This window comes from Narcine bancroftii, chromosome 10 (genome assembly GCF_036971445.1).
Source record: "Narcine bancroftii isolate sNarBan1 chromosome 10, sNarBan1.hap1, whole genome shotgun sequence".
Classification (NCBI taxonomy): domain Eukaryota; kingdom Metazoa; phylum Chordata; class Chondrichthyes; order Torpediniformes; family Narcinidae; genus Narcine; species Narcine bancroftii.
This window is the reverse complement of record NC_091478.1, coordinates 21,142,452-21,167,495: the sequence shown is the minus strand read 5'-3', so window position 1 is coordinate 21,167,495 and position 25,044 is coordinate 21,142,452. Positions and strand designations below refer to the sequence as shown.

General features: G+C 43.4%; 1 protein-coding gene and 1 non-coding gene across 2 annotated transcripts in view; both read left to right on the top strand.

Annotated features, from left to right (window-relative positions):
* LOC138743782 (VPS10 domain-containing receptor SorCS1-like) overlaps nt 1–25,044 on the top strand; it is an 800,159-nt gene that overhangs the window by 193,916 nt on the left and 581,199 nt on the right. The gene's annotated exons all lie outside the window — the stretch shown is intronic.
* LOC138745152 (U6atac minor spliceosomal RNA) lies at nt 24,212–24,338 on the top strand. Its single transcript, XR_011346073.1, has one exon. It is a non-coding gene; the product is annotated as a U6atac minor spliceosomal RNA (small nuclear RNA).

Sequence of the window (25,044 nt, the reverse complement as noted above, 5' to 3'; positions counted from 1 at the left end):
TGGCAGAGACTGTGGCAGAGGTGTGTACTTGGGCCTTTTAGTCTTTAGCTACTTCGAGCATAGCACATTTCAGGCCCTTCAGCCCATCATGTTGTGCTGACCTCTGTGAGCCTACTCTACAGCATTCTAATTTTTCCTGACCTCACACCCATAACTCCTATTTTCCTTGCATCCATGTGCCTATATCAGAGTCCTTCCAATGTCTCTATTGTACCATCCTCCATCACCTCCTTTGAAGAAGACCGCAGAGCCCACCTCACTGACAAAAGGCAAAGGAGGAAAAACCCAACACCCAACCCCAACCAACCAATTTTCCCTTGCAACCGCTGCAATCGTGTCTGCCTGTCCCGCATCGGACTGGTCAGCCACAAACGAGCCTGCAGCTGACGTGGACTTTTTACCCCCTCCATAAATCTTCGTCCGCGAAGCCAAGCCAAAGACCATCCTCCATCACCACCCCAACAATGCATTCCACTCTGGATTAAAAAAACTTGCCTTTGACATCTCCCCCAGTGCTGGATTAACCTGAGGAGGCTGAAATCTAGGAGCCCAAAAGGTAAGGGAGGCCGTCACAACTACACCAATGTAACCACTTGTGAATATGGGCTCGCGTTCGTCCTGGGTCCACCCATCAATCAAGGCTCCAAAATGCCAAACCAGACCCAGGAAACCTGGGATGCTTGGTCTTTTTTTTAAAAAAAGGTGACTACAGTGAACATCACAGAACACCAGACAGTGCAGCGGCCAGTTTCGTGGCCGCCAGAATTCCCATGGCGAGAATGCACCTCAGCTCTGCTGAAGGAACCGAGGGTGCACTCGCGACTCGGAAGTGACTTAAAGAGCACGTGTGGTGTTCTCCAACACCCCGACTGGCAGTGGCTGGAGAAGAGCTGCATGGTTGGGGAGTCGTGCCCTACTCATCAACATGATGGCGGGGATCCTCATCCCGCAGAGCAGCCATCGGCTGGGGGTGAGGAACTGGTATGAGCTCTAAGGAATTCCATGGGCGGCTGCCTGGGACTGTGCCCTGTCCTTCGCCCATGCAAAGTTTTTGCATTAAATGCTTGCCCTGTGGGTGGGTGGAGAGGCACAATAACTAATTTGAGGGGGAATAGCCCGCGAATTTCTCCCCCACCCGATGACGCCGGCCATGAATTGGTGTATTTCCAGCGCACACCGGCAGATAGAGTACATGAGGGCATCACGGCCAAAGGCTAATAGATGGAACTATTTCACTTTATTCAACAAAGCGTGGGGGCTGTGGGGAAAGGACAGGGGGCACCTTACTAAAACTTAGCTTAGGGCCCGAATGGTAGTTAAGCTGCCACTGATCTCTGCTAAACTTTACTCTGCTCAACTTAAACCGATGTCCTCTGGTGTTTGCTTTTTTCTTCTTTGAACTGTTGATGTGGTAGATTCTGAGAGTTAATGGGATTTTGAGTAAAATGGGGAGAGTACAAGATTAGTGGAATAGTACTGTGAATGGGCGCTTGATGGTTACCATGCTTTTGAACTGAACATCAAAATTCTGATACCAGATTTGTGCATCGCCTGCTGATCACGACGAGGTTCATTCTTTTGTCTGTTTTGGCTTGGCACGGTATTGGTTACCTGGAGAATTGAGAGAGACTTAAGAATACCTTGATGCATTTAAATCATCCTCTGTGAACTTGATGTTTATAAAGCACACAGGAAAGCAATGTTGTCTTATAAAGCAAGGGTGACCGCTGAGGCTTTTTGCTTTCGAGTGATGAAGGAGAGGAGTCTTCCAGTTGTATAAGAATGGGAGGAGCCTATTTCTCTCCTGTCACCTGTTCTGTCAATTGGTGAAATCCTGTTTGATCTGTGATTCAACTAGATTGGAACGAGGAGAAATGTCTCAGCTCCAGGATTCATATCTTCTCATCTCTCTGAGAAAGCACACGATTCAGTACATTCAAGATTGGGATGGACAGAGTCGGAGACTCTCAGTTTGTGCAGCGGGAGGGTAAGTGGACAGAATATGCAATCAGCCATGATTTTTTTTTTGAATGTTTGACAGGTCTCCAATAGCTATTTGTATTTAATTTCTTTAAAAGTTTATATTTAAATAGATCCATTACTGCCATTTGTTCTTAAAAATTAAAATTAACAGCACCATTTGCTTTAATGGGACAAAGTTTGAAATTTCTTTCACCCTCTCAGCGTAGAATTATTACCTAAATTAATTTTTGAACGTCTTGGGCCTAATGTTGATAACCTCCATTCTTGATTCTCTAATTGTTGGAAAGATTTATCTGATCCTGCTTTCTTTTAATTTCATATTCATTCAATAAAATCTCCACAAAACCTTGAAAGAGGTGTAAATCCTAACCTTTTATGTCCTGCACTTTTAAAAATTGTAATTTATCTATGCTTCGGAGGACAGCATGTTGGTGGATGGTGTGGTATGGGAAGCAGTGATGGACTGGGAGTAGATGGAGTGTTTGGTGTTCAATCAGTGAATAGATACAGCCCGGGAGGAGGCCATTTAGCCCACTGTGTGTACACTGATCCTTTCCCAGTTTAACTCAGTCCTGCTCTTCAGCCCTTTCCCAGCAGCTTTGAGTTTTCTGTACCACATGTAAACACGTGTCATAGGCTGGGGCCAACTTGAAGAGCCAGCTAGCCATTCCTTGCCTTTCATTAGTCCTTCAAGCTTTGAATCGTGATGTACAGTAAAAACCCTGGTATCTGGCACCTCATGTGGGATTGATAGTGAATTTGCCAATTTATGTTGCATGGGGTGGTGAACTCATGGCTAGGGGTGGCAATTGTAAACTTTTGTATTTTTTACCTATTTATTTTCTGCAATTTTTTTTCTGGCTGCCTGAGGCTGTTGGCTGGTTGAATTCCTGATTACTTGGATTTTGCTGTAGTATAGTTCCACGCAAAAACTGTTTTGTTCTCTGATCACTGCACGGTGATCAGGAGTGTCCATCCTTTCCAATATCCCTACCTACAAATTTCAGCCATTGTTAAGAAATAGCAAGATCTTTGGATAGAAATTGCTGCATCAGGCAGGGCAGCAAGGGCAGGTTATGTCTAACCAACTTGCTGGATGGAGCAAACATAGCCAGGTCCATCACTGGCTCCCATCCATTGACAATATCCATGTGAGGTGCTGCCACAAGAAGGCAGCCAACACTATAGAGCCCCCCCACCCCCCAATCATCCTGGTCACAACCTCCTCTCACTGTGAGCCTTGGATAGAAGGTTCATCTGAAGACCAGCACCTCTAGGTTCCAGAACACTTTCTTTCCAATGGCGATCAGGCTCTTGAACCTCCACTTGTTATGTTAATGATAGACTGCTCGAACACCGCAAGAAGAACCGTGCAGTGGAGTAAAGGAGACAGTGACTGGAAAGAACCTCTTCTATTGTAGTAAAATACACAAGATGAGATGGAAACCAATAACACAGGGAACCTTTAGGGTTTCCGAGCTCACGTCTGCAAAAATTGTCAATGAGAGTGGAGATCAGGTGGCTGGTCTCATTAAAATTGCATGTTTAATTTTAAATATGCTGAGTGCTAATCAATGAAAATGAAATGGCACTTTGCTTGATCTAGCAGTTTGATTATACTCCAAATAGCACAATAGATGTAATGGAAAATATTGTCCATGTATAAACAGTCACGCTGTAATCATCACAGATCTGCCTATTCGTTTAGGACAGCGGCTCTTGACATTTAAATTCACAGACCATCTTAGGAATTTGTCTACTCACCGCAGACCTTCGGTGGGGGAGGGAGGGGGAAACTTGCGAGTTTGGGCCGATGGGATATTTGTTCTGTTTTGAGGGGAAATATTGAGAATTTTTCATATTTACAAGCTTATTTTGCATATTACCTGTTTATTACATCAGTAATATTTGTCATTGCTACGGGCTGCCTTTAACAAACTCGCTGACCACCTGTGGACAACAGGTAGAGAAATAATGCTCAAGGAATTAGGAACAAATTGATAGCCCAGAGGAACTTGATTCTGTTGCTATAGTCGTGACCACAGTGCCTCGAAGTGTCTCCGGTGTCGCGTGGAAGAGTTAATGTGATGGCTGAAGATGTAGAAGAGAAATTTGTCCCTGGTCACCCAATGTTAAGCGAGGGCAAGGATACGGTTTGCTAAATGCATTCACCTCTGCTCATTCAGTTCTATTAACATCAGCAGGAGCAGAATGGATGACACTGTGCTGCAAACAACTCTAATCCATAGGTGCTGGATGAGCAGATGTTCCGGATTCCCTTGTGTTATGTCAAGGGATACCATTCATCCCCGGTGAACTTGATGTTGCAGTGTTGTCTTATGAAGCAAGAGCTGAGGCTTTGGTTTGGAGTGATGGAGGAGAGGTGACTTCGAGTTGTGTAAGATGATGAGAGATGGAGATAGGGTGGACCAGCCAATATCCTTTTCCTGAGGTGACCATAGCAAATATCAGAGGACATCTGTTTAAGGTGAGTGGAGGAAGGCTGAGGGGAGACATCAGAGGCAAGTTTTTCTCCCTTCCCCCGCCCCTTCTCCCCAACATATTGCCTGGTATGGTGGTGGAGAAGGGAAATTAAAGAGACCTCAAATCGAGGGTTCTGGGTGTGAGGATGGGGAAAATTTGGATTGTCCTGGAGCAGTAGATTTACATAGGTTGGGCCTGTAATGTTCTAGTTAGTAAGGGATTACTTAAGGTGATCATGTGAGTGTGATTACAAAAAAGTTGAGAATTCCAGGTATAGAGGAAAGCGTCTCTTGGTGAACTGGATGCCAAATTATCAGGACTTCCGAATTCCCTGATAACGCACTCGCAACTTTTGATTGTACAACTACTATCCAATGACCATGTACGCACCGATTACCTCTCAGTATGCAAAAGAGGCTCTTCAACCAAACCATTCTAAGCTAAGGTTCCTGACGGGCAATGAACTCTTTGAGATATTTTGCGTTCTGAACCTGGCAAAGGTGAAAGTTATTTTGTGGTTCTTTGCCGTTTCACACTTCCTAAGGAAATCCATCACCTGGAGGTTACACACCTCGGGATTTTCCCATTGTCACCCTATAGCCATGCCCCAGAGCTTTTTTTAAATTTGTCACAATTTATCCTCTAACATGTAATTGCATAAGCATCCAAAATAAGAGATCATTATGAAGATGGTGTAGAGATTGAGCGAGTTGAATCTTGATTCTGTGCAATGATGCAAAGCAAGGTGGTGGGCAATTTCACATCTGCGATGTTTATGTTCCCTCATTGCATCCATTGTCCAATGTTGGATGTCTATCCAGGGAAGTGGTTGAGGCTGCTTCATTAAACATATCTCAAATTCAGTTAGATAAATTTTTACATGATAGAAAAATTTGGGGATATGGGGGGAAGGCAGGTAGGTGGAGTTAGGTCATAAATTAGATCAGCCATGATCTTATTGAATGGCGGAGCAGGCTCGATGGGCCATTTTTGGCCTACTCCTGTTCCTACTTCCTATGACCCACTGGAGGAAGTTTGCATTGTCTTATAGCATCATGATCTTCCCCAATAAATAAACTCTTAACACTGTATATTGGTAATCAGGAGATTAGATGCTGTAAAATTAATAATCTTTGGTTTGAGTTCTTCAGCACCCAGAACCATTAAGCGAGGGTCAGTCAGGTCGACAGACCTGAAATTTTAAAAAAATGGCACTTGCCCCTGCAACGACAAGAGATGCTCCACTTGTGCCCACACCTCCCTCACCACCATCCGAGGCCCAAAACAGTCCTTCTGAGTGATTCAGCACTTGTGAATCTGCAGGAGTCATCTACTGCATCCAGTGCTCAGGTTGTGGACTCTACACTGGAGAGACTGGAAGCAGAATGGGAGGTCATCTCATTGAGCAACTTGGCTCTGTCCATAGTAATGGTAGGGATCACCCAGTGGCCAACTATATTATATTTCAATTCCATGCCCCACTCCCGCACTGACATGTTAGTCCTCAATACTTTGATTAATGAACAAACCCCATATGTTTTGTAGGGTGGGAGGAAACCCAAGCAGATGCGGGGAGAACTCCTTATAGATCTAACTTGGGTCACTGGTGCTATAATAGCTTTGCACTAACCACTACTATCTTCCCCATTCCTCTGTCTCCTTTCCTCCAGCTCTCCGCCCCTTTCCCTCTCCACTCAGAGAGCTGTCCCGATCACTTCTCAACCTTTTTCTAGTGCCCTCCCATATCCACCTATGACTTCTTGCCTGTGCTCCTCCTTCTGCCTCTTCCCCCAGTATTTTATTGGCTCTTGCCTGCTCTTTGCTTATACCTTCATGAAGATCAGGCCTGAAATATTGGATATGAATCTATCTTTGCTTGACTTGTTGAGTTTCTCCAGCATTTTGTTGTGAACTACACAGCTTCTAAAGATTTTATTTAGCTGGCCTGATTTTAGCATATTCCAAAACATTTTTTTCCTCTAACCAAATCACTGAGATTGCCATTGCCATGAGTTTTAAGATGGGGAATAAATATTTGGTCTCTGTCCTCACCTGAATGGAAAAGATCTCAAGCCACCATTATGAAGAATTTGGAACCATCCCCTGGTATCCTGGTAACAATGACTTTATCCTGCAGCAACTCTAATCCATTTGAGGGACCTCTTGGGTTCATGTGTTTAATATGGCCACAGTGAATCAGAATTTGAACATGTCACAAAAATTCATTGCTTTGTGGCAGCTTTACAGGTGCGAATATTGGTATAAATTGTATTTTAAAAAATAGATCAGTGCAAAAAGAAAAAGTGAGGTAGTGCCTGTGGTTCATTATTCCTTTGGAAATCTGACGGCAGAGGGAAACCAGCTGATCTTGTATTGATGAGTGTTCATCTTTGGGCTCCTGTACCACCTTCCCGATGGTAGCAGTATGAGGAGGGCATGGCCTGGGGACAGAGGCTGCTTTCTTAAGACACGGCATGCCTCGATGGAGTGAAGACTGATGTCCATGATGGCGCTGGCTGAGTTCACAACTCTCTGTAATATTCTCCTGTCCTGTGCATTGAACCTCCAAACCAGACAGTAATGTAACCAGTCAGAATACTCTCCTCACACACCTGTAGAATTTTGGAAGGGTTTTTGGTGATGTAGCAAATCTCCGTAAACTCCTCACGAAGTATAGCCACTGGCAAGCCTTCCTCGTGATTGCATCGACGTGGTGGCCCCTGGCTAAATCTTCAGACATGTTGACACCCAGGAATTTGAAGTTCTTCACCCTTTCCACTGCTGAACCCTCTCAGTGAATAACTTTTTAAATTATTTGTGGTCAGTAAAGGTCCCTGGGGTGTCCTGAAAGGGCTGCGATATGTGTCATAAAAGATCATTATCATTCTCACTACTTTCTGTGGGTATATTAAACTGGCCGCCTGCAGAATATAGTCAATGTTCATGGTTTATATTACCATTGGCACCCGACTGATGGATGTGGGGCAGCTCCAAGCTACTATGATTATCCAATCCATTAACTGAATTCCTCATCCCATACTTTTGTAAAGTTCTCTGCAAGAAACGCGAATTTTTAAAAAAATAAAATCCTACTTGAAACACTTGAAGGCCAATATTAACACTGCTTTTCCAATTTACAATCTGCTGGGATTATGTTCACTGCCCATTTTCACACCATCTAATTTTACACTCCACCAACATCAATTTTGGAGTGTCAGATGAGGGTCATTTCTGGTTATTTCAAATATTATAGAATTTATCCATTACAAGGGAAAATGTTTTAAATTTCAATTTTAAATTGTCAAGAGGACAAGCTCTTTTCAAACCAATCCATGCTTATTAAAGATGCATCAAAAATGTGATGTCATGCAGAAAAGGGAGGTGGGGTGAATTCAAACCAACCTGCAATTTTTTTTAAAAGAGCAAACACTTTTCTGGGCAATGTTAGAGCACAGGAGAGCTGGAGAAACTCCGCAGGTTACGCAGAATCCAGACAAAGTAGAACACAGTTGACGTTTCGGCCAGTCCTTCCTGAATAAAGAGGTGTTTGGAGTGCCAGGGAGGATTTTTGGCACTCCCGAGGAAGGGCTCAGGCCCAAAACATCAACTGCCATTTTACTTTCTATGGATGCTGCGTGACCTGCTGAGTTTCTTCTCTTTTGTCAAGTGCACTGGACCCAAGCACCTGCATATTTTCTTGTATAGCTTTTTGTTTGGTGTAACAGGTTTGAGTGACCTTATGCAAATGAGTGCAAGAGTTTTAACTGTGCCCCTCCCTGCTAAAGTGGCACTAACACAAGTTACCAACAAATTGACAATAACTGACAGGAACTTGGCATGCTCTCTCTGGGCAATGGCGTCAAATTGCTCCTGTTTGGTTGTAGAAAAAAAGGAGCTGCATTCCATGATCACAAGATAATTCAGCCTCTGGGCTATGATTTTAAATATTGGCATCTACCTTCCCCTCTGTTACTATTCACATGAGGTGAAAACCACAGAGATCTCAACTAGAATCAGGTGAATTTGATGTCCAGCTCCATCTGGACTCATCATTTGTAATCAGCCACCTATTGGTGGTTGCTACATCCAGTGAATGTAGTCCCTGAGGTGGATGGAGAATGGTCAAAGCCACTAATGAGAAAGTTGAAGGAAATATATAAAGGTCGGTCAGTCAGTCCAGGACATAACACTTATGGGTGGGATAGGGAACAAGGATGATCTGATGGCCTAAGCAGCATGTAGTTTAATGCAAGAAGCCTGCTAGATGAGGCAGAAGAACTCTGCGTGGATTGGTTTAAAAATTCCTCTGACCAACACAAGTTCGAAGTTCAGATTTATTGTCAGAGTACATACATGGCATTGTAGCGGCAACTATACTGCTAACTGAAATAACACACAACCAGACGGTTTGAGCTCAGTGAGCAGAACTGATTTATTGCAGGCTGCCTGCCTAGCCTTATACTCCCAGCCTGGACCTGGCTGAGAACCGCACTGGGGGCACTGATGTCACCAGGGCGTCATGTGGGTCCCCAAGCATGGGCTTCTGAGCCCGGTGCCGAGGTTGAAGGGGAAACCCCCAACAGCGCCATTTTGACTGGCTGCCCCGCCACATGTTACAAGCGGGGCTGGTTCGCCTGCCTAACGCCGTGCCGCCACAGCATCACATATAACCCTGAGATTCTTTTCCCTGCAGGCCAGGCAGAATTTTTGTTTATCAGTTGTGCAAACTGTACTCAAGAAAAATATGTGCATTCAAGAGAGAAATGTGAACAAAGAAGGAAATGTAAACAAACTGAAAAATACTGAAAAAATAAATATTCAATAATAGATAATGTACAAAGTAAGAGTCCTTAAATGAGTCTCTGAGTCTGTTGTTTAGGATTCTGATAATTGAGGAGTAGCAAGTGCTCCTGAACCTGATGGTGTGAGTCTTGTGGCACCTAGACCTCTTTCCGGATGGCAGCAGTGAGAAGTCAGCATGTCCTGGGTGGTGTGGATCCTTTCCCTGTAGATGTTCTTGATGGTGGGGAGATTTTTTGCCTTTGTCCATTCTACTCTGGTATTGGTGCAGGCTATGATGCAATGGGTCAAGACACCTTCCAAAACACATCTGTGGTAGTTTTCCAAGATTCCGATGTCATACTGAACCTTCGCCATCTCCTGAAGAATTGCAGGGACTGCTGTGCTTTCTTCACTATGACATTAGTATGTTGGGTCCAGGAAAGGCCCTCTGAGAAAGTGACTCCCAGGCGTTTACATTTGCTCACCCTCTCTACCTCTGAAGCCCCAATGATCACTGGATCATACACATCTGTCTTTCCCTTCCTAAAGACAACAGTCAGCTCCTTGATTTTGGTGACATTGACTGACGTTGTTTTCACTCCATTCAACCAATTTTACGATCTCTCTCCTGTATACTGACTCATGGCCCAAGATTGGATGCTGACTACTCCCAAGACTTTCACATATTTCTCTGCAATTATTATAGCCCTAGTTGCCTTGCCTGAATACGTCTCAAAACAAAGCTTTCTACCATACCACAGTAATGCAGTGGAAAAACTTAAAAGGACTTGGTAGCTAAAGCTGACAGAAAGCCACTCTGATGGCCTGGCAGCAGGGGCTCAAGAATCTGCCACCCAGATTGAGTCATCCCTCATGTCCTGCCCTGCTTTATTGAATGGGCTCTTTGATGAAGTCAGTAGGTTTGTGCAGAATCAGGCACTGAATGTGAGGTATGTTTTGGGTTGAGCACTATTTGGCCCACTGAGACTTAGCATCAGCTTTTTATTTGATTGCATTAAGTTCCTAAGAGCCTTATTTCTATCTTGGAGATTCCATAATGAGTTAACTTTTTGTAATTGTATAATGTTGTAATTAAACTTGGAGATTACACTTCTAGTTGTCTGTAAATGCTTGGGATTAGTTGCAATTAGGAACAAAAGAACAGTGGTGGAGAAATGCTGAGAATTACAAAGATTCACTTCACTCTCAATTAACCTTCGACATCACAGCAATGTTTGAGGGCAAATGAGTATCTTTCCCTTTCTAACAAATGCAGCGCTATCGTTTCAGCATGTTGCTTTGTTCCCACGTGTTCAAAATTTTATTCTGTGCCGATGACCCCGCACTCGGTAGATGGAGTCTTGATCTTTCATTCGTGGTGTCCGTCAGATTGGGAAGGGTCTCCTTTGCTGAAAGGGATGATTCATGATGTGGAAGGATCCATTCTGTCCCTCACGTCTGGGCTGCTTGCAACGTTCCACCTTTCAGATTGGGCCTGTGTTGTTCCACAGCTCTTCACTTGTATCTCCAGGCACTTGGGGAGCAGTCATCCTTCATGCAGTGAGTTCCAGAGTGTGATCAACCATGACGTGGAGGAAGGGTTTCCTGGTATCCTGATCCTTCCACTCACTATTTCAAATCTCTGCCTCCCCTTGAAGGAAAATGGGTCTCTTCCTATTTCCCCTTGATATTTAATGCACCTCAGTTTGGCACCATGCATTGCAGATAAAACGAATGTAACTGGTACTGAGACTTTACTCATAAATGAAATTTTTCAATTTTGGATATTCATAAGATGGACAAAATTCAAAGGTTGTGTTTCCCTAGTGGGAAAATGAATCAATGGTTTTGTGCATTACATGTACCAAAATACAGAAAGAAGCTTTTATTTTTGTGTGCCATCCACCTGTTGGCCTTTGCTCCTCCCCCTGGCCCTTCTTCCCTCCTCCCCACCTTTTCATTCATTCACCTACCTACTTTATACTCAAACCTTGATGAAGGGGCCAGCCCTGAAACACTGGTTATTGAACTTTACCTCCTATTGATGCTGTGGGACTTTGTCCAACACTTGTGTATTAAATTGAACTTGTATACTAGGTAGTACAAAAAAAAACCCAAATAAACGTAGCTTAGAAAATCATGTCGTAAAATGCAGGGGGTAGAGAAAAGTGCAATAACATCGTGCAGGGAATAGAGAAAATTACAATTATAAATGCCAGTGCAAGGGCATCATGTTTTGCTGGTGTGGTGTGAGAACCATTCAGAGGTCCGATAACAACAGAAAATAAACTGTCCTTGAATCTGGAAGTTCATGCTCTCATATCTGTGTATCTTCTGCTTAATGGAAGAAGGTATGTCTAATAAGTAATGTTTTGGACAGAATCTGTGGAGAAGAGGTTGGTGCTAATGACTGTCTGACCTGCATTTCCCACTCCGTATCTTCCTATCTTGAGGGACAGCAGTTCCCGTCACATGCTGTGATGCATTCAGATAAGATGCTTTCAATAATGCATCCATCAAAGTTGGGAAGAGGCCCCTGGGTCATGCCAAACTTCCTTAGGCTTCTAACAAAATAAAGTTTCTGGTGTGCTCCCTTGGGTGCAACAACACTGTGGTTAGACCAGAATGTTGGTGATGTGTTCTCTGAACAACTTTCAGCTCTCCACCATATCTATCTCAGCACCACTAAGGGTAGATAGGAGACTTGAGGCGGGAGAGTTCATGAAAGTTAAGCTGGTGATTGAAAGTACTGAGAGAAGCTTTGAACAGATTAATGAAAGGGAAAAGGATGGAGTGACTTGAAAGAAGAAATCTTTGTTTGAGCACTGTTTACTCAAATGTCAGTGTGACGATGTACTATGTAAGTCCAAAATCCGTATGCCAGAAATTCAGTCCATCCGAGAATCAGGACTTTTCAAAACCTCTCCATTTTTAAAGTCACTAGGCTTTTTGTTTGTTTGTGTGCGTGCACAAGTGCCAGATGCACAGTGACAATAAGCAACCATGCTTAATACAGGTCATCTCATCACAAAGAATTTCATTTGGATACTGTAGTTTTCTTTAACAAAGTTCATTTTGAAGCAATTTCAAGCATCACACACTTTTTGGCAGTGAAAAAATGTTTGGATCTTTGTCGTGTTGACTGCTTTAAAGCTGCTTGTTTTGAGAAATGAAGCCTGCTGCATTTGCTAATGAATAAACTCTCAACATTTACCTGTTCATCTCTTCTTTATTCCTCCTTAAATTTGAATTTTAAAAGCGCCGCCCGAGAATCTGGACTGACCCAGTCCCCAAGCAGTCTGGATTTTTAGGACCTCTACTAAAGGTTCTTTGCATGAATTTGAACCAAGTGATCGTTTTGAAAAGGATGATAAGAAATGACTACTGTTTCTTTCCTGCTTCAGCCCCTACCCAGCGACATTGAGGCGAACCCACACTGCCTGTGCCTGGTTTGCTTGTGTGCCACTAGTACATACAACCTCTCTTTTTCTTGAATCTACGTGCTCAAGTCTTTTTAAATGTCCTATTGGACCAGACTTCTCCACCACCCTGGGCAGTACATTCCAGGCACCCACTATGCCCTGTGTTTTTTTTTAAATCCCTGTGAATGCAGGTAGTAAATGCGCTGATACGGATGACTGAAGAATTGGAGACGAGGGCACAGGAAAAACCTGAACGTATAGAACACATCAACAATGCTGCCATTTAAAAAAAAAAAAAGTCGTTTTGGTGTTCTTGCTCTTGAATAGAAAGGATTGCATTATGAGGTAACAAGATCCTGGAAAATGCTTTTCACATACCCCCTTGTATATTAAATATTCAGAGTAGACCACCATTGATTAGTCATTCATTATCATCTCTCAAACAGGTGAAAAAGATGAATAAGCAGGCAGAATGTAATAATTGCACATTGTTCAAGGAACTGTGGGACTGAACAGCATTGTCAGGCTTCAACCTCATCTGTGCGACAAGGGTCAAACTCTTGCCCCTTTGACTGACAGGAGTTCAATTGACTGGAATGTGAAGCTGAAATGTTGGTGGGCTTCACTGGCTATGGGTGAGACAGTGGGCTGAATGGAGTCCTATTCTACACTCTACTCTCCCAACTCTGTATGTCTGGTCTTCGCCTCTGAACTCAGTCCAGGGGCAGAGCCAGAGGTCAAGTCATTTGATCTCCAAAACATTCAGTTCCTCTAGCAGTGACTCTTGCTAGAGGTTCTCTCCCAAACCCCTGAAAAGTAGAACAACCTGAACCATTAAAATCTTGAACATGGGCTTTATCCTGTTGCCCTGGACGATCATTGGAGCCACACAGCACATCTCTTGCCCTCCAGCCAATCCATTATCTGCTGATAATCAATTATCCATCTACCACAGAACTTGGTGATTCAAGTGCATGTTTGACACTTTTTAAATGTGACCATCTCCGATCCATAAATTTTCACTTTCTGTATTCTGAACTCTATTTCCACCCAGCCAGAGAATAATCTTTCTTGTATACCATCTAAACATTCGATTCTTAAACCCATTCCTTGAGTGATTGGCACCATTTATGCATGCTTAAATCAAAGTTCAGATTTATTGTCAGAGTACATAGATGACATCTAAAACTCCTGGGATTCTTTTCCCTGCACACCAGGCAGAATTTCTGCTTACCAGCAGTGCAAAAAAAAACCTGTACTCAAGAAAAGCAACCTATATAGCAGAGAGAAATGTGAACAAAGGAAGAAATGTAAACGAACTGTGTAATACAGAAAATAAAGAATCAATAATAAATAATGCACAAAGTAAGAGTCCTTAAATGAGTCGCTGGTTGAGTTTGTTGTTGGAGAGTCTGATGGTGGAGGGGAGCAGCTGTTCCTGAACCTGGTGATAGGAGTCTTGTGGCACCTAGACCCCTTTCCTGATTTTAGCAGTGAGAACAGAGCGTGTCGTGGGTGATGAGTAAGATTATCATTGCTAAGCGTCATTTGTGGGAGCTTGCTATTGCAGTTTCGCTGCTTTGTGCAGCGACTGTTGTAATATAGAAAACAGTTCGGTACGTATAACTAGGAATGGACAGATATGGATAATGTACAAGCATAAGATATTTTGTTCAGTTTGGCAACGTATTTGGCACAGACATTGTCGAGAGGTCTGTTCCTGCGCTATACTCTTTCTTCTACTGTCTAATTCTTTGGCAGTCAACTCTGTCATGGACTCCTCAAGTGTTCAAGTGTATTATCTAATTGTACAAGTGTAACCTGACTAAACAGTGTTCTCCAGTCCTTGGTGCAATATACTGCAAACGCACATCCAGATCTAACACAAATAACACGTGCACAGCATATACAATGTATACAATAAATATTCTTACAGAGGGCTGTTTGAACAGTTCATCAGTCATTCACTGCCTGTGGGAAGAAGGTAAAGGTTCCAGTAATGTCATGTAAAACTACATTTAGAATGTAACATACATGAAATTTTTGAATTTTGTCTACTGTAAGGAAGTTAGAAAGTTGCCACTTTGTCTAGTGCCCCTTACAGAAATGAGGCCCCAGTGAGGAACAAACTCGAGACCACTAAGCTATTAGAGCCACTGTTCCACAGCCTGGTGATTCTGGCTCTGATACTTCTGTATCCCTTTCCCAACAAGAGTGGATGAAAGATTCTGTGTGTGAGGTGTTAGGGGTCCTCACAATTTTGTGCACCCTATTTCAGACAATGATCCCGGTAGCTCGCGTCAATAGTTTTGGGAGGGGGATGAGTGGGAGGAAGGGTGGTGAGGAGAGACCCCAGTGAGCCTCTGCTGCTCTTGTGGTCCTGTGCTTTAGCTGCTGATCTGATGCTCTGCAGCGACTGTACAACTTTGTGATGCAGCTGGCCAGAATGCTCTTGATAGAGCTCCTGTTGAAAGTTGACAGGACGGTGACTGGTAGCCTGGCCTGCCTCAATTTTCTCGGGAAGTGCAGTGGCCGTTGTGCCTTCCAAACAAGTGAGATGTTTGGTATCCAGGATAACTTGATTAAAAAAAAATTTAGACTTACAGCACGGTAACAGGCCATTTCGGCCCACGAGACCATGCTATCCAATTTACACCCAATTAATCTACCCCTGATATGTTTTTGAATGGTGGGAGGAAACAGGAGCCCCTGGGCAAAACCCACGCAGACATGGGGAGAACAAAATAACGCACCCCTTTATAATTCTTCAAAAGTGGAAAAAAAATCCCACCCCTCAATAAACAAAAAAAACCCCAAAAAATAATTTTAAAAAAACCACCCAAAGGTAGTAACACCCTAAAAATCTGGGTGTGGTAAGCCCACTAGTGGTAGATGACAGTCAAAGCTTTCAGTGTCATCCACCCCCCCCCCCCCCCAGCCAGATACATCTTAATTATGTAATTAAGAACAATCAAATATAGTAAATATATTCAACCCAATGATTGTTCCGGATCTTCAATGTCAAGAAGACTTTGTGTCAACTCTCTTTCCATTCTTTCCATACCCATTTCCGTTTACCCTCCTCTTAGGAGATGATGATGAAGACCGCTCATTTCTTTGCAACTCTGGCAATGAATTAGCAAAAACCAAGGCATCGTGATCATTCTCAAAAAATTGAGATTGAAAGTTTCTGTAAAAAAAAAACACTTTCAAAATTGCAGGATAACGAAAAGCAAACTTACAGCCCTTTCGCCATAAGACATCTTTAGCCGAATTAAATTCCTGTCATCTTCTAATAACCTCGACTCAAATCGGTACAAAAAACACTATTATTTTGAACCATCAACGGGGATTGACTCTGCTGCATTTTCTGTACCGCCATTTGCAAAATCATTTCTCTATCTTGATATTTCAAACAACGAATCAAGACTGCCCTCAGTGTTTGTCCTGGAAATGTTTTTTTCCTCAATGCTCTATGGGCTCGATCCAGTTCCAAATCTTTAGGAAAAAGCTCTTAACCCAGTACCTCTAGGATCCAATGTTTAAAAAAAATTATTGGATTGGAACCTTCAATGTCTTCTGGAAGACCAACTATTTTCACATTATTTCTTTGATTTTTCTAATGAATCAATCTTCAATAAATCCTTTTTTTGAATCCCCCAATCTACAAAAGAGCCTTCCACTTTTTCCATATTTTCTCTATTGCGTTCTCCACTTGATTTTGACATTCAGAAAAGGCTGTTTCAATTTTTTAAAAATTATCTTGTACAATATCAATAGATTTTATACATCTATTAATATCACTCTTAACTACAGTCATTACTTGTTTCATCGTTGACATTTCATCACACAAAGTATTCATTTTTGTTTTCACCTCCATAAGTCCTTGGGTCATTTGAGTTGACATTTGTTTTGACATATTATCCATTTAGCAAGCAATCCCTTCCAAAACAGTGAACATTGAGTCCAATCCAGATTCCATAACCACTTTTTGAGGTCTATCTTCTTTAACTGCAGGCTCCTCCTTCTGGGCAAATTCCAATAAGGTAAGTTCCTCTTCTTCAGTCACCATAGGTCATTTGACTGGGCGGCTGCAGGTTTGGACACCCGACACTGGCGCCCTGAGAGCCCACACTTTCTCCAAACGTTCTCTGACCCAGGATGTCCCGCGCAAATGCTGGACGCGCAGGAGCATCCTCCGACGCTACACTGTGCGTCCCTGGGCCACCCAGCAATGTCACGGGCTCACGGGCCACTTTGTTTGTCAGGACCCCCACACGCACGGCTTCACGTGCATGCGGGTCGGCAACGACTGAACTCACCAGAATGCCGGCGCCATCTTGCGACTGCAGCATCGGCACCGAGGCCCAGCTTGAACAGGCAGGAGTCCTCTGAGGCTTGGAGGCTCCCAACTACAACTCCGTGGACTCTTTCCCCCTCAAGAGCTGCATGCCACACGCTCACTTGTAGCAATGAATATATTTCCATTTGGAACCATTGACTGCCCTTCTGGCTTCTCTGAGAATGATTAGCTAGTCAGTGTCAAATCGCAATCTGTTCCCCGCTGTGAGCTCATGTTCACTCTGTGTGATCACTTTCACACCAACTCATTTATTTTACTTTAGGGCCTTCACAGCTTAATGAAGAGATTCATCCATCAAATACATGTGGATTTAAGTCGCATTCGTCGACTTTATTTTAAATCACCTTGTTTTTAAGCGATCCCTGGATTTTTGTGAAAAAAATCTTTTATTTTTAATACAGTTTGTGGTATCAAAATCAAAGAATCTTTGAATTGTTATCGAAGGAAGCTTTTGGGCCCACCATTGCTATTCTAGGCTCTAATAGAACAATCCCATTCCCCTGCTCTCTTCTCGTGCTGGAAATCATTCACTCCCTTATGGACAGAGGTCCCAGTTCCACATCTGCAAAAGAAATTTCTTTTTCCTCGCATCCATCTTGTATATCTCGGTCATAATTTTGAAGTTACGCCTCACTGATCCTTGAACAAAGGCATAAAACTTCCCTCTCATCCAGTGGTTCTCAACCTTACCCCCCAACCCCTTCCCTCAACCCAATCACATATTACCTTAAGTTCTTCTTTCTTTGGCTTGGCTTCGCGGACGAAGATTTATGGAGGGGTAATGTCCACGTCAGCTGCAGGCTCGTTTGTGGCTGACAAGTCCGATGCGGGACAGGCAGACATGGTTGCAGCGGTTGCAAGGGAAAATTGGTTGGTTGGGGTTGGGTGTTGGGTTTTTCCTCCTTTGTCTTTTGACAGTGAGGTGGGCTCTGCGGTCTTCTTCAAAGGAGGTTGCTGCCCACCGAACTGAGGTGCCAAGATGCACGGTTTGAGGCGATATCAGCCCACTGGCGATGGTCAGTGTGGCAGGCACCAAGAGCTTTCTTTAGGCAGTCCTTGTACCTCTTCTTTGGTGCACCTCTGTCTCGGTGGCCAGTGGAGAGCTTGCCATATAACACGATCTTGGGAAGGTGATAGTCCTCCAATCTGGAGACGTGACCTACCCAGGGCAGTTGGATCTTCAGCAGCGCGGATTCGATGCTGTCGACCTCTGCCATCTCGAGTACTTTGATGTTGGAAATGAAGTCGCTCCAATGAATGTTGAGGATGGAGCAGAGACAATGCTGGTGGAAGCGTTCTAGGAGCTGTAGGTGATGCCGGTAGAGGACCCATGATTCGGAGCCGAACAGGAGTGTGGGTATGACAACGGCTCACATCTCCATCGGGCACACAAAACTCAAAACGGTCAACCAGTTTACCTATCTCGGCTGCACCATTTCATCGTATGCAAGGATCGACAACGAGATAGACAACAGACTCGCCAAGGCAAATAGTGCCTTTGGAAGACTACACAAAAGAGTCTGGAAAAACAACCAACTGAAAAACCTTAACCTTAAGTAATCCCTTACTAAACCACTGAGAATCCTAAGCCATAGGGGCTCTGTGGTTAGTAAGGGATTACTTAAGGTGGTATGTGAGTGGGGGGGAAAAAAGGCTAATAATTCTAACCAGGTGAAATCTGTATATCTCCATCAAATCTTCTCTCAACCTTTATTCCCATCTAACAGCAAAAAAATTAGTAACAAGAAAATCTAAGTCTGCGCTGATGTGAGATGACATAACTAATTTCTGTTACAGGCACATATTAGAACTTTAAATTGATTTTTTTTCTGCAAGGCATTTTTTTGTTGTAATAAAGATTTATAATGGTGTCTATAACCTTTATACACCTATACAGTTCAATAGAGCAAATGCCTTACTTGGATCTATCTACTCTTAGATGACATTGGCTCGCCTCCTTCCTTTCTACTTAAATTATTGCTATCTCCCCTTCATCTGGTGTTCCTCTTCCCTTGATGTACATTTGGCTGAAAATGTGAAACTGTGGAAGGTAGGCTGGCTAACTCCTCCCAAGCCTAAAGCTGTGCTATAATTGTCTAGTGGATGGTGAAGTGAAAGAATGTGCTTGGACTGGTTTGTTGATGGACCGTTGAAACTGGAGGTGCAAAGCTGAGGGTGCAGGAAAGCCATGGAGGGGAACTCGAATGCAAAATTTGGCAAAGTTGTTTGCAGTTTTGGGTACTTCAATGGAGTCCACCACAGACTGGCATTTGAGTAGTGGGGACTGTTCCTCCACGTGAAGGTGATGAGCGTTTGCATCAAGGTAATGCATGACGTATTTAGAATCAGTATTGCCACAGAGAACAAAGTTCCAAAACCACATTGTGGGCATATCTAGTTCATCAAGGCTCGATTAAACATCGATGAATGTTTTGAGTACAGGAATTATATGTACGTGAAGGAGTTCAGTAGTAGCCTTTTGGTGACATGTTATATCCTACCAATTCATGGCCAAAGTCCAAACCTTGTTCTCTCTCTCTCTTTGTCTGTCATTTCCCTCTCACTCATTGTCCCCCTCCTCCTCCTCCCCATCTTGTGAGCTGTTTGATTCTTGTAGTTAGCAGTAACACTGTGTGCCTGGCAGGAGGCCAGACCTCACTCACCTCCTGTTGCATTGAGGCAACTCTTCCCCATTTCAGTGCAGGAAACTTTTAATGTTTCAGTAAGTGTTCATCACTCCCAGTTAACAGTTCTGGTACTGATCAACTATCAGAAGCATGGGCTCTTGATCATGATGTTTCATTTGTTGGAAACAATTTTTTTTAAGAACAGAGCTTACTTTTTAACTTTTTAGTTTCTTCATTCATTTTACTCTTTGTGACTGATGGTTGACTTCGCCCATTCTAATTTTCATTCTATGTACCATTCACAGCTCAGTCCTTTTCAGGATGGTTAGATTGTCCCTTGTATCCTGGTACCACGCCACATCACTGCAACTTTGGAACGCCGGCGGTGTTGCAGAATATTAACTGGGGAAGGGCCTATCTAATTACCAGTGGGTGCCATTTGCAATTTAATGGGCTACTCCATGGATTTGTGCAATGTCTCAATAGTTAAAGTACGACAAAAAATAACTTCCAAGACCTCAGAGAGAACCAGTGTTTTGCAGTGAAGTAGTTTTAAAAATGGAGCTGCTGTTGAGTCTCAATCTGGAGCAGCTCGCTGTTTGCTCAAGATTCCAATCTCGAGCAGTCCTTGTGTTTCTATTCATTGCTGTAATCAATTAGCGAGGCAACACCCCACACACAACACAGTGATAATGAGGCAACCTGCATTGCGATGCCAGAAGAAGGATTAATACTGGCCGCGACACCAAGCTGTCTCCAATGTGCAAAGTAAGAATCCTAAAATGAGTCCCTGATTGTGTTTGTTGTTTCTGAGTCCAATGGTGGAGCGAAAGCAACTGTTCCTGAACCAAGTGGTGTGAGCCCTGAGGCACGGATACCTTTTTCCTGATGGCAGTAGCAAGAAGAGAGCATGTTTTGGGTGATGCGAATCCTTGATGGTTGTTGCTGGTCTCCGATGGCAGTGCTCCATGTAGATTTTCTCAATGGTGTAGAGGGCTTTGCCTGTGATGTACAAGGCTGCGTCCACCACCTTTTGCAGTGCCTTCTGCTCAGACATATTGATACCCCCATACCAAGCCATGATGCAACCAATCAACACACTTTACACTACACATCAGCAGAAATTTACCATGGTTTTCAGGGTCATACTGAACCTCTGCAAACTCTTGAAGTAGAGGTACTAACATGATTTCTTCACATCTCAGATTTATTGTCAGAGTACATAACATGACATCACATACAACCCTGAGATTCTTTCTCTTGTGGGTGAGGCTGAATTACCACTAATTGGTAGTGCAAAGAAAACCGTACACAGTGAATACATTTAAACAAAGCACTGTAAACAGATAATGAATGTGAACAAACTGTGCAATACAGAGAGAAAAAAAATCAATAAAGTGCTCAAGTAAGAGTCTTTAAATGAGTCCCTGATTGAGTTTGTTGTTGGAGTCTGATGGTGGAGGGGTAGCAGCTGTTCCTGAACCTGATGGTGCGAGTCGTGTGATCCCGATACCTCTTTCCTGATGGCAACAGCGAGAACAGAGGGTGCGCTGGGTGGTGGGGATCCTTGGTGATTGTTGCTGCCCTCCGATGGCAGCGTTCCCCGTAGATGTTCTCGATCATGGGGAGAGTTTTGCTGTGATGTGCTGGGCTGTGTCCACTACCTTTTGGATTGCTATATGCTCAGGGGTATTGGTGTCCCCATACCAGACCGTGGTGCAGCCAGTCGGCACACTTTCCACTACACCTTTGTAGAAATTTGCTAGGGTTTTTGGTGTCGTACCGAACTTCTGCAAACTCTGTAAACTTTTTCATGATGACTTCAATATGTTGGGTCCTTCAAGACAGTGACTCTCATGAATTTAAATTTGCTCACCTTCTCCATCTTTGATCTCTCAACGATCACTGGATCACGCACCTCTTCATTTTCCCGTCCTAAAATTAACAATAACAATCAGCTCATTGGTTTTGGTGACATTGAGTGCGAGGTTGTTGTTAGTGAACCATTCAGCCAAGTTTTCAATCTCCCTCCTACATGCTGACTCACCATATAACCACTTACAGCACAGAACAGGCCAGTTCGGCCCTACTAGTCCATGCCGTAGCAAATCCCCACCCTCCTAGTCCCACTGACAAGCACCCGGTCCATACCCCTCCAGTCCCCTCCTATCCATGTAACGATCCAGTCTTTCCTTAAATGTAACCAATGATCCCGCCTCGACCACGTCTGCCGGAAGCTCATTCCACATCCCCACCACCCTCTGCGTAAAGAAATTTCCCCTCATGTTCCCCTTATAATTTTCCCCCTTCAATCTTAAACCATGTCCTCTAATTTGAATCTCCCCCTTTCTTAATTGAAAAAGCCTATCCACATTTACTTTGTCTGTCCCTTTTAAAATCTTAAACACCTCTATCAAGTCCCCTCTCAATCTTCTACGCTCCAGAGAAAAAAGCCCCAGTCTGCACAATCTTTCCCTGTAACTCAGACCCTGAAATCCTGTCAACATTCTCGTGAACCTTCTCTGCACTCTCTCTATTTTGTTTATATCTTTCCTATAATTTGGTGACCAAAACTGTACACAGTACTTCAAATTTGGCCTCACCAATGCCTTGTACAATTTCATCATAACCTCCCTACTCTTGAATTCAATACTCCGATTTATGAAGGCCAACATTCCAAATGCCTTCTTCACCACACCATCTACCTGAGTATCAGCCTTGAGGGTACTATTTACCATAACTCCTAAATCCCTTTGTTGCTCTGCACTCCTCAATTGTCTACCATTCAATGTATATGACCTATTTAAATTTGCCTTTCCAAAATGTAGCACCTCACATTTATCTGTATTAAATTCCATCAGCCATTTCTCAGCCCACACCTCCAGCCTTCCTAAATCACCTTTTAATCTACGGTAATCTACCTCACTGTCCACAACACCACCAATCTTTGTGTCATCCGCAAACTTGCTTATCCAATTCTCCACCCCTACATCCAGATCGTTAATATATATAACAAATAATAGTGGACCCAGGACCGAACCCTGAGGAACTCCACTAGTCACCGGCCTCCAATTGGACAAACAATTTTCTACCACTACTCTCTGACACCATCCATCCAACCACTGCTGAATCCATTTCACTACCTCCTTATTTATACCTAATGCCTCCACCTTTTTTCCTAACTTCCTGTGGGGAACTTTGTCAAAAGCTTTACGGTAGACAAATAGACAACATCCACAGCTTTCCCTTCATCAACCTTTTTTGCAACCCCCTCGAAGAACTCAATCAGGTTTGTCAAGCATGATCTACCCCTGACAAAACCATGCTGAATACTCCCTATCAATCCCTGTACCTCCAAAAATTTGTAAATAGCATCCCTCAGAACACTTTCCATCAACTTGCCCACCACAGACGTCAGACTTACAGGCCTATAATTCCCAGGTTTGCATTTGGACCCTCTTTTTTGATATGGCCTGCTACCATGGCGTCATCAGCGAATTTGTAAATGGTGCTGTTGTTCAGAGCCACTCAGTCATAGGTGTAAAGTGAGTAGAACAGGAGGGCTAAGTATGCAACCTGGTGGTGCTCTGAGACTGATGTAGTGAAGGAAATGCTCTTGCCAAACCATTACTGATTGTGGTCTGGAGGTGAGGAAATCTGGGATCCAATTGGACGGCGGGGTGTTGAGTCCCATGTCTTAGTTTGTTGATCATCTTTGAGGGGATGATGGTGTTAAATGCCCAACTATAGTCAATAAAGAGCATCCTGATGCGTGCATCTTTGCTGCCTAGTGTTCGTGTTTTGTGTAGAGCCAGTGAGATGACATCTGCCATAGACCTGTTGCTGCGTTGGGAAAATTGAAATGGTTCCATGTTGCTGCTCAGAAACTGATATGCTTCCACATCAGCCTCTCAAAGCACTTCTTCACTGTGGCTATGATTGGCACTGGTCAGTAGTTATTTAGACTGGTGACCATACTCTTCTTGGGCACTGGTACAATTAATGCCTGTTGGAAACCAGTAGGTTCCTTGTCCTGTTGGAGTGAGATGTTGATGGTATCTGTGAAAACGTTGGCCATTCGGTCAGCACATGTTTTCAGCACTCAACTGGGATCTCTGTCCAGACTGGATGCTTTTCTGGGATTCACTCTTCTGAAGGCATCTTTTCATATGTTCAGTATTAACAATGCATTGACAATTCTGCTTCAAATGCCTCTACTGAACCTGCTTCCAACTCTTTAAGCATCTGACCTTTTCAAAAGTGCTTTTGAACTACTGTCATCCAGTTGTTGAAAATTTGTCAAAAGAAACTACTCATCTCATTGACTCTTATCTGCTTCAGGTTGAGTGTCACTTTGGTGATGGTCAGCTCCTTTGACGACTCAATAATCATTCTTTATTGGGAAATTCTATTGAATTTAACAAATGTGTAACTGTCTATGTCATGGAGCCCTACAGCACAGAACAGGCCCTTCACCCCAATGAGCAATTAGGCATTCTGAGCTGGTCCTACTTGCCTGCATTTGGCCCAAACCCTTCATGTTGTCTAATGAGTTGTATTAAAGGAGAGAAGATGAGCACTCCCCTTGACAAGGATGGAAGAGGTTCTGGTGGCCTTAAAACACACCACTGTTTGAGGCATTGCCATCTACTTTGTGGCATCTAACCCAAGTTTTGAAAATGGATCAGCTCATGATTAAATGGCAGGGCAGACTCGTTAGGTTGAATAGCCCATTTCTGCTCCTATGTCTTGTGGTCTAATATCATCCTTGCATCTTAACCTTGCCCTCTGTACTGCTGACTTCAGTCACGGCTGTTTACGAGTGGGTCTCCAGAGGGTCTGATTGCCCTCTGAGTTGCTAGAAAACTGGTGAGGGTCCCGAGTTCTATGAAAAGTGCCTTTGAGACCCATGGAGTGTGGGTCAAGGTGAGAATAACTCCTGGCATGTTGCCATGACAAATGCTTGTATTTCCCATTGACCACAAAGAATAGATCACTAAAGTACATCTTAACCCAGCAGGGAACGTGTGCCTTGGGAAGATAAAAACAAAAAGACATTGTCAAGAGTATGACTCGGGAGATGGGTCTTGAGGGTGGGGGGGTGGGGGAAACTAGTGATGTGATCTCTGGGAGAATTACTCTGTTGTTCAGTTCTCACTGTGTAATTCTCTAATAGTGTGTGTTTTGAGTTGATTTTTATTAATAAAATTTGATTCTGCAGAGGGATTTATTCATTGCTTCTGATCATTCATTATATCAGGGCAGGCAAGTGGGGAAACTTTATCAGTTGTGTTACTCATTCTTGGAATTGCAGACTTTAAAATCAATGGAAGTATGTGTGAATGTCAGTTTGATGAAATGCAGGTGGTTTAAGTCTAATTTG